The following is a 10,997-nucleotide window of genomic DNA, read 5'->3' on the forward strand; positions in this document are numbered from 1 at the left end:
GAATTCATCCTGTGGTGAGAGCTATCAAACCTATTTCTTGCTCTCTCTCTCTCTCTCTCTCTCTCTCTCTCGGGTTCAGATCACGTTGCCCATATTTTTCTTTTTATTTGTATAATTTTCTTGTGTGATATCGCTTCTGAAATCATCGACAGAGGGGAATTTCTTTTTCTTTGCATTCTTGTTACTGAAACCTCGGTAAGCACTTGTTTGGACGTAAATTGGACAAAGGAACACCCAAACATCACGTAAACCATGCCAAGGCCACACAATTTTTCACAAAACAATTTTTGATTGGGGATAAACATAGGATCTGATTGGGTCATTTTTTTGGACCATAGTAATCAGATAAAATAATCCGTTGGATTACAATATTCCAACCAATAGTATTGTAATCCTATGACCTATCTTAAACCTACTAATAGGAGATTATAGGTGAATAGACAATAATCCAGCGCCTATAACCTAGAAATCTAAGCAACCTAGAATAGTATAATCCATAATCCTGACTATAACAATCTGATTCATAATCTTGATTGTAATAATGCAAAATGTGATCCAAACAAACCCCTTAACACTATGTAATAAAATATTAAAAATACTATAATATTTCATAAATTGTTAAATCCTAGCCACTAACCTAAGGTATACATAGTATGCATGTTTTATCCATTTGTGACAGACTGCGGTTACCAATTACTCCATATGATTTTTCTTCACTATTCGTAGTTTTTTTACCTTAGGGTCACCCCTTTGAGGTGTGTTCGACAGTTGAATAGCTCAGACATTGGTTTGAACTAAGTCAACTCTTCTTGCAGCACTATTGTCGCGAACCAAAGAATCTATTTGTCACTTTCCATCTTCAACCCTATTTTTTCCTGCATGTTTAGTGGTACCGTGGTTTTTGTTGTACCTCTTATTATATAGTCCTGCTTGCATGGGGACATGGGTGTACAAATCAATACCACTAGTACATAAAATGTTTATACTGGCGGCGGCACTTTTTCGATTTCCATTGGTGGTTTTCTAAATTGACAGTGTGAAAGGCCACAGTGGAAATGGTGACGTTCCATTGGACTTAAATTTGAGAACCACCAGTGTAAATAATACATACATTGGCAGTTGCCTTAAGGTTGTCACCAGAGCAAATCGATTTACTCTAGTTGTATGCTTAAACAAACTGCAGTTTAATTTACACGTGCAGTTTGTGTAATATATCCATCTTTGTTAACTGATTTCCATAGGCGGTTGTTTAACATAAACCATCTGTAAAAGTAATTTTAAAATTCAAATGTTTCCACCGTATTAGTATAAATCTTATCTTATTCGAATTCAAGTAGACACCACAGGCAATTATAACAGCAGTTTCAAATAAAAAATCATAGGCAATCACAGTTTCATGTATCCACAAACACTAATACAAATTCCATGTACCATAGACCATTGATCATATATACATACACATCAAAGAGATCACATATACATCGAAAGTTTGAACTCATATGTTGCATATCAAGTCTCGAAATTCACTAAGGGGCCGTTTGGATCCTTTCATTTTGGAGGAATTGGAATCTACTTAATGGATTAGGCTATTTGGCTTAGGAATTTGACATTCCACAACTTTCCCAAGTTCACATATAAGCCTATCTCAAATTCATAGGGTAAGAGATGGAAATTGATTCTATAGATCACGCCATGCTATGTTTCTACTCTCCAACTTATAGCACGCTATTCAACTCGCTTCCCTATAGTAGAAATGCAACATATAAGTATCTCCCTTGTATGGCTAATAATAATATACAAATATATTCTATATACAGCCATATATCTTAATTAATCTATGTCTAAATTATAATTATGAGAATGAATTCAATTTCAAGGATCCAAACGGGGCTTAATAGTCATCTCTAGTGCTGCAATTGTTCGGAGCCCTCAATGTTACTCGCGGAAGATATGGAGGCCTTGAAGAAAGCAGTGAAGGAACTTTTGTATGAAGAGTCAAGGTTGTACCAAAGAGTGGGTGGTATTGCAATTTGTTTTTCAATTGTTGATGTTGAAAGCTTTGAAGGTGGTCTTAAGCTTCCTTATTGGTGGCCTGACATTGCGGTAAACCAAAGGAAATTTGACCTTCGCATTATTGAACTGCTTGGTGTTGTTCATTTTGCAGAGCTTCAAAGTGAATTGTTGCCATCTTGGTGATCTAGATGCTAGATGCCGCAAGACCTCAAATGATGGCGAGAGGCCATCTCATCGTAACATCTGCTCCATGTCACCATTCAAGGTGGTATCACAGTGCTCCTTGTACATGTAGTGGTTGTTAAGAACCTTTGAATCGTCTAGCAGTCGGTCTAGAGGGTAGAGATAAAGTGCAGTAGACAACGGTAACGATGTAGACCTAGGAGGCTATCTAGAGGAAGGAGAAGGTGTCGAACCTGAGATCCCAGAGGGAGTGGATCCAGAGGCCTCCATCTGCTTCGTCGGTGAAGTCTGCTCACGGGCAGCGATGGTTGGAGTAGAGGTTGCACGGACGTCGATGCAGAGTAGACGGGACGTAGCAGTGCAGTGACGATGGGATGACGGTGATGACGGTGGTGGCTTCCCGTCGCTGGCTGCGCGCCCTCTTCGAGATCGGAATTAGGGTTTGTCGGTGGGGTTTGCGGCTCACGGCGAACCTCGTACTTTGAGCCGCCGGCCCCCACCTCTTTATATAGCGCAGTGCGACGGGGGCCCACCAACCATGTAGGGTTGGGCGCCCCCGATCAGGGCGTGAGACCAAGGCCCAATAGGCCGTTGGGCTTATTGGTCAGGAGATCAATCTAACATTCTCCCCCTTGATCTCACTATTACTTTTATCTTTAAACTTTAAACTTCAATCCTTTAAACCTTACTCATTTCTTCACAGATGATGCATAGAGCATGTTTCATCGTCTCGGTCAATCGCCGATAGATTTGACAGCTACAATGCACGTCTCTGATCTGAAATAGTTACTTTAACTTTTGGGCCCTTTATAGTCCAGGAATCATAGGCTTTCCCTTAAACCCATGCCGGCTACATGTTCTCTGAACACGTTGGGTGGTAAGCCTTTTGTAAGCGGATCCGCGAGCATCTTTTCGGTACTTATATGCTCAAGACTTATCATTTGATCCCGGACTTTATCCTTCACAACATAATACTTTATGTCAATGTGTTTGGCAGCACCACTTGACCTATTGTTGTGAGCATATTGTACTGCTGGATTATTATCGCAGTATAACTTCAGTGGTCTATTGATGTCGTCAACCACCTTCAAACCGGGTATGAACTTCTTTAGCCAGTTCACCTGCCCCGTTGCCTCATAACATGCTACAAACTCGGCATACATTGTGGACGATGTAGTGACGGTTTGTTTTGAGCTTTTCCATGAAATAGCTCCCCCTGCGAGAGTAAACACATATCCAGACGTGGATTTTCTATTATCTCCCGCATAGTCAGAATCTGAATATCCCACTATATGGAGTGAATCAGATCTTCTATACGTCATCATGAGGCCTTTCGTTCCTTGCAAATAACGCAAGACTTTCTTTACCAATTTCCAGTGTTCTATTCCAGGATTGCTCTGGAATCTGCCAAGTAACCCGGTAACAAATGCCAAGTCAGGGCGCGTACACACTTGAGCATATTGCAAGCTTCCGACAGCTGAAGCATATGGAACCACTTTCATTTGATCGATCTCATATTGGTTCCTGGGGCATTGAAAATCCCCATATCTGTCGCCCTTGACTATAGGAGCAGGTGAGGGACTACATTTGTGCATACTGAATTTCTTTAAGACTTTTTCTATGTATGCCTTTTGTGACAGTCCTAATACCCCTTTACTTCTATCTCGGTGAATCTCGATCCCTAGAACGAACGAAGCTTCACCAAGATCTTTCATATCAAACTTTGAGGACAAAAACTTCTTTGTTTCCAGCAGTAGACTGACATCACTACTAGCAAGTAAGATATCATCCACATACAGGACAAGGAAGATGAACTTCCCATTCTTAAACTTTGCGTAGACACAATTGTCCTCAACATTATCTTTAAACCCAAAATTCTTTATTGTCTGATCAAACTTCAAGTACCACTGTCTTGAAGCTTGTTTTAATCCATAAATAGATTTCTTTAGGCGGCATCCCAAACGTTCTTTTCCTTCCATGACAAAACCTTTCGGTTGTGCCATGTAAACATTTTCCTCTAAGTCTCCGTTGAGAAATGCCGTCTTTACATCCATCTGATGTAATTCCAAATCGTAATGTGCCACTAATGCCATTATGATTCTGAAAGAATCCTTACATGAGACTGGAGAAAAGGTCTCATTGTAATCAATCCCTTCTCTTTGTGTAAAGCCTTTTGCCACAAGTCGGGCTTTATATCTCTCTATATTCCCTTGAGAGTCAAGTTTTGTTTTGTAGACCCATTTACAGCCTACTGTTTTGGCTCCTTTAGGAATTATCTCCAAATCCCAAACTTTATTTGCATTCATTGATCTCATCTCATCTTCCATGGCCTCAAGCCACTTTGATGAATGATCACTTTTCATTGCTTCTTCAAATGAGGTGGGATCATCCTCCATTTGAAATTCTTCAGTGTTGTACACTTCATAATCAGTAGGAATAGCTGATTTTCTAACTCTTTGAGACCTTCTAGGAGCCTCCTCAATTGGCACATTTTCTATTTGAGGCTGTTGTTGCTCCCCCTCATGTGTGGCAGTAGGTTCTATAGGATCCTGAGGCACAGGTTCCTCATCATCATTCATTGTTGCCACAGGCGGGATAACAACAGGTGCTGGCACCACAGTGTCTTGTACTGTAGGTGCAGCAACAGCAGGTAGTGAGAAAAATGGCTCATGAATGATCGGAGTGGGTGCATACACCCGCTTCTCTTCAAGGTCAATTTCTCAAGCTACCATGCTCCCCCTAATCATTTCATCCTCTAGGAAGACAGCGTGTCTCGTTTCCACAAACTTCGTATGTCTGTTAGGACAGTAGAAACGAAAACCTTTTGACTTTTCTGGATAGCCAATGAAATGGCAACTCACTGTTTTGGGATCTAGCTTCCCAATGTTTGGGTTAAAAACTTTAGCCTCAGCAGGGCTCCCCCACACACGCAAGTGGTTAAGTGAGGGTACTCTTCCTGTCCACAACTCATACGGTGTTTTGGGCACCGACTTACTTGGTACTCTATTGAGAATATGAATGGCGGTTTTTAACGCCTCCATCCACAGACTCGTGGGTAAAGTGGAGTAACTTATCATACTACGCACCATATCCATCAGGGTACGGTTACGCCTTTCAGCTACTCCATTCTGCTGAGGTTCGCCCGGTGTTGAATACTGGGCGACTATACCATTCTCCTGTAAGAACCTTGCAAAAGGTCCAAGAACTTGTCCATATGGGGTATGCCGACCGTAGTACTCTCCTCCACGGTCAGATCTGACTATCTTAATCTTTAAATCATGCTGATTTTCAACTTCTGCTTTAAATATTTTAAATTTATCCAACGCTTCTGTTCTTTCTTTAATTGGATAAATGTAGCCAAACCGAGAGTAATCGTCTGTGAATGTTATGAATGAATCATAACCATCCACACTTTTCACAGGAAAAGGACCACATATGTCTGTGTGAATAATCTGTAGAATTCCTGCGCTTCGTTTGGCATCTTTCTTAATTTTCTTTACATACTTTCCTTTTATGCAATCTCTACATTGTTCTAACTCTGAGAGCTCTAATGGAGGAAGAATATCATTCTTAACTAGTCTTTCTATTCTCCCCCTCGAAATATGGCCTAAACGACAGTGCCATAATTTCGACAACGCATCTTGAGCTCTCTTTCGTTTTCTGTTTCCATTGTTCGATGAGGATACATTTTCATTCACATCACATACGGAATTAACATTTTCACGAAGTGATAACAAATAAAGCTCGTCTTGTCGGAAGGCAAGACCAATACATTTATTATTAAACAATATCTGACATTTGCCATTTCCAAAATGGCAATCATAACCATCATGGTCCAACTTTGATACACTAATCAAATTTCTTTGCAAAGAAGGTACATAAAGAACATCTCTAAGAATAATTATGAAGCCATCAGCAAGCTCTAACGGAAGATCACCAACGGCCTCAACATCTGCTTGTTCTCCATTTGCGACTTTAATGAAACTTTTGCTTCTTTGCAAAGTTCTCATCGAATGGAATCCCTGTAATGAATTAGCAACATGAATAGTTGCACCTGAATCAATCCACCAAGTAGATTTTGAAAACTTTACATACAAGGATTCATTTACGAACGTAATAATGTTCTCACCTTTATTCTTCATTATCATCTTTAAGAAATCAGGACAATTCTTTTTATAATGTCCCGTCTTCTTGCAGTGGAGACACTGGTCTTTAGCCACTGGGAATTGCTGGTTCTGAGACTGTTGCATGGGACCTTTTCCAGATGATTTGGAGGAAGAACTGTTATTATAGTTCTTTTTCTTATCTTTTAGGTAGTTGACCGAACCACCTTGTGAAACTTTTATTCTTTCCTCCTCCTGCACACACATGGCAATGAGCTTTTCTAAATCCCATTTTTCAGGCTGTATGTTGTAATTAACAACAAATGTGTCAAATTCTTTGGGCAAAGAAGCAAAAATCAAATGAATAAGGAACTCATCCTTGAGTGCCAAATCCATTGGTTTGAGCTTAGATGCCAGATTGCTCATTCTCAGTATGTGCTCTCTTATGCCACTGCCGCCACCAGAGTACCTTTCTGTAACCAGCTGCTTGATCAGCTGGGTTGCATATGTCTTTGAAGAGCCAGTGAACTGACTCTTTATTCTGTCTAGGTACTCTGTGACCGTGTCACAGTCTAGAATTGAGCCCACAATAGCAGGCTCAATCGTGTTCTTTATCACTGCCAGACACTTCTTGTTGGCAGTGACCCATTTCCTATGCTCAAGGTCATAGGACATCTTTACGGGAGCAAAATCCCGCTCTCTGTTCTGCCATGCAGTATCAGTCTCATCTGTCTCCCTCACCGGTGCCACAGGTTCTTTGGGGCACGGTGTGGTGACAACCCAGTCCACCTCAGCGAGGATAAAGGCCAGGTCTATCTTTTTCTTCCACTCAATATAGTTATCACCTTTTAGAGTGGGGATCTCTTTGATACAACTCATCAAGTTGTATCCTCCTGAAAACATAATTCAAATAGGGTGAGAACAGAAATTACAACAATAATTGCATGCCTTAGTTTAACGTTGGTCAAAATTAAAACATACAATTATTTTCTACACTAATTCTACATCACCGTTGGGCAGAAATAGAATTAATGTATAACAAAAACATTATAATATTGCCATTAATCAACGTTGGTCAGAATAACAACAATATTATAATCAATTTAAAACATATCCATTTTCAAAATTAAATTCTCCCGTTGGTTCGAATTTAATAACGAAAATTACATCTTTAAATACGCAGCGGAAACTTTAACATTTAATAATTTTTTTCCTATTTTCCAGAAGCAAATTTACTATTTACTGAACAAAAAAATATCGTTAGATAAATTTTGTACAGTAAATTATCATAAAAATCAATTCAAATTGATCAAACTGTTTTCTGGAAAATAAGAAAAACAAAAACTGTTACTTTACTATTTACTTGGCCATTTCGGCCCAGCCAGCACACGCGCGGCCCACCAAAATTCGGCCCATGGCCTTTTCTCGCGCGCGCGCGCCAGCCAGCACACCCGGCCCAGCGGCTTGCGGCCCAGCCGCGCGCTCCAGCGCTCCCCCGCGCCCAGGCCGCAACCTGGGCCTGGGCCGGGAATTCGGCCGCGCACCCATTCCCGCCTGGGCTGCGGCGCTGGCCCAATTAATCTCAGCCGCTCGCTCCGATCGGACGGTTGGCCTTCAATGTCGCTGGATCAAAACCAGCGAACGCCGTCGCTCCCTGAACCCTAGGTTCATTCTCTTCCTCTCCTTCTCTCTCACCCCGCAGCGCAGCTCGGAGAGACCCGCAGCAGCAGCCGTCCTCAGTGGCCGAGGGAGAAGAAGGGCGGCACCGTCCAGCGCCCTCTCGCCGGCGTGCGTGCTCGCCCGAGGCTGAGCACGCCGCCGTCGAGGGGCCGCATGGTGGTGCCCTGTTGCCGTGACCGCTTGGCGAGGTGCAGTGTGGATCTCGGCCCTGTCCCGCGCGCCGTTCGGGAGCGACGCCGCGGTCTTCTATCCGCGCGGTGGCGATGCTGCCGGCGGTGGGTAGAAGCCCAGGTAGGCTTCCTTTTTAGGGTTAGGGTTTGGTTTTCCGATTTGAAATCGGTTCCTTTCCTTTCCTTTTCCCCCCGCGCGCCGGCGTGCTCGACGGCGAGGTGACCGAGCCACCCTCTTCCCCTTTCTTTGATTCATTTGTTCGGATTTTAGCCCGATTTGACGATTAGAGTTAGGGTTAGGGTTGAGACGGCCACTGTTTACTTTTCCCCGATTTGAAATCGGTTCATTCTTTTTCTCAGTCAGTCACCGAGCGGTCGATTAGGGTTAGGGTTCTTTCAGATCCGATCCGAGATCGTGATCTCATTCTTTCTCTACCCCTATCTAGATCTACGTGCTAGTAGGCTCTGGTACCATTGTTAAGAACCTTTGAATCGTCTAGCAGTCGGTCTAGAGGGTAGAGATAAAGTGCAGTAGACAACGGTAACGATGTAGACCTAGGAGGCTATCTAGAGGAAGGAGAAGGTGTCGAACCTGAGATCCCAGAGGGAGTGGATCCAGAGGCCTCCATCTGCTTCGTCGGTGAAGTCTGCTCACGGGCAGCGATGGTTGGAGTAGAGGTTGCACGGACATCGATGCAGAGTAGACGGGACGTAGCAGTGCAGTGACGATGGGATGACGGTGATGACGGTGGCGGCTTCCCGTCGCTGGCTGCGCGCCCTCTTCGAGATCGGAATTAGGGTTTGTCGGTGGGGTTTGCGGCTCACGGCGAACCTCGTACTTTGAGCCGCCGGCCCCCACCTCTTTATATAGCGCAGTGCGACGGGGGCCCACCAACCATGTAGGGTTGGGCGCCCCCGATCAGGGCGCGAGACCAAGGCCCAATAGGCCGTTGGGCTTATTGGTCAGGAGATCAATCTAACAGTAACATGTCCTGCTCTGGTAACGATAGAGCCAAATGCCATAGTTCTTGATTGTGGTAGGATTACACTCAAAGATCTATGAAAGATCAAGTAGTTTAGAAGCAAACATGACAAAGAAGACAAACAATAAAGTACTTAGAGAACCAGTTATCCAAGTGACAATAATGAATAGATACTAATTTTCTACAACCCTAGATCAGTCAATTTTCACATTTGACTCTTGGAAGACAATTAACTTTATTACTGCAAGCCCATACTCATCCACCTACAGCTAGTAAAAATACCACCCAAGGAAACTCACTCAACATGCAACTTATGAAATCGCAAAATAGTTAAGCATTTGTAAACTGCAAAATACTTATCACAATCTCAAACTACCTCATATCATTACAAAGTCTGATCAATGGGGTTCTTATGTTACCAACAGTAAGATACGTAAAATATGATTGAACAAGACCACAATGTGGCAAGTCTAACATTGGACAGTGACAAAGCTCTCTCACACTTGTGAAATGCATTGGCTAGTTGGATGTGGGGTTGTACCTGGCCTCCCACCCTTGCTAGGGACCAGCACGGGGGAGGACAAGGGTTTCCCACAGGTAAGAGAGAGCGAAGGTGAAAGCATGTCACGTAACAGAAATGAGGCAATAAATTTTGGAGTAAATGGTCATTATTCGTCATCTATTACAGCGCAACCCACCGGGTATTTATAGGGCATACCCGGAGGCAAGGCGAATATTACAGCCTGCCCCTATCGCTCGAGGCACTACTCTGCAGGAATGCAGGGGTACGCTGGTCATTCTACGCCCCTGCTTCAACCACCCTTTAAACAGCGCGGCCAGACGCCGTCCTTTGGGAGCTCTGTCTTCCGTCATCTATCGGGCGGCGCGGAGGCAGCCTCGCGAGCATCGCCATACCCTGCAAGGATATATGATCGAACATACCTTCGCCGCAAGAGTCAGTCGATCACAGCCTGATGGGGAATTTCCTTTGGCGGAGAGGACCTCCGCCTGGGTGGGCGAGGGTTCCGCCTCTAGCCAAAAGCAGACTGGGGTGGCGTGCCAAGGGTGACCCCCCAATAGTAGCCCCTCGAGGGTTTGGTCCAACCAAGGGGGACGAAGCAGCATTAGATCTGGAGAGGGATGAGTGGAGCTCGAGCTCGTGGGCCTCTCAGCCGAAGCGACGCCTGTTTGCTTTTGGCCACTGGTGTTGGGCCTGAGGTGATCGGCTTGTATTTTTATTTTTAAGTTACGCGTTGGGTGTGTGTGGGGACGCGTTTTCACATGTTTCGGCGTTTGGTTCCTCAATTTTTGGGATGGCGCCGGCCTTGGCGGGCGCGTGGTGGGGATTTCGGGCCTATAAATAGGAGCTGTAGGTGGCGTGCATTCTCTCCTGTTTCGATTGTTGTTGATTGCTGCAGCTGCTGCAGAGGTTTGGTGCTTGACGAGGGTTGCAGTTGGCGAAGGTCTTCTTTGCTGATTAGGCTTGTTGGGCTCGGTTCGGATTGGTTGCAGGTGAGTTGTTCTGCTCGTTGCAGATTTGTTTGAGGGCTCCGTTGTTTCGGAGGCTGAGTAGATATCTTGCTTTTGCTGTTGTCTCTCTTTTTTGCAGTGATGGCTCGTACTAAGCAGACTGCGAGGTTGGTCGAGGGTTCGGAGAGTGTGTCCAAACCGGAGATTGAGTCTTTTGACTTTGGGGCCTCTCCTGTCACTAAGAAGGATCTGGAGACTTATGCGAAGCGAAAGTGGTTTGTGGCTGGTGAAGCGAGGCCATCTGGAAGTGAGACAGTACCGCAGCCATGTGATGACGAGGTTGTTGTTTTTCGGGAGTTTTTTATGCTGGCTTGAGGATTCCTGTTATTCACTTT

The sequence above is a fragment of the Miscanthus floridulus genome, chromosome 9 (genome assembly GCF_019320115.1).
Source record: "Miscanthus floridulus cultivar M001 chromosome 9, ASM1932011v1, whole genome shotgun sequence".
Lineage (NCBI taxonomy): Eukaryota > Viridiplantae > Streptophyta > Magnoliopsida > Poales > Poaceae > Miscanthus > Miscanthus floridulus.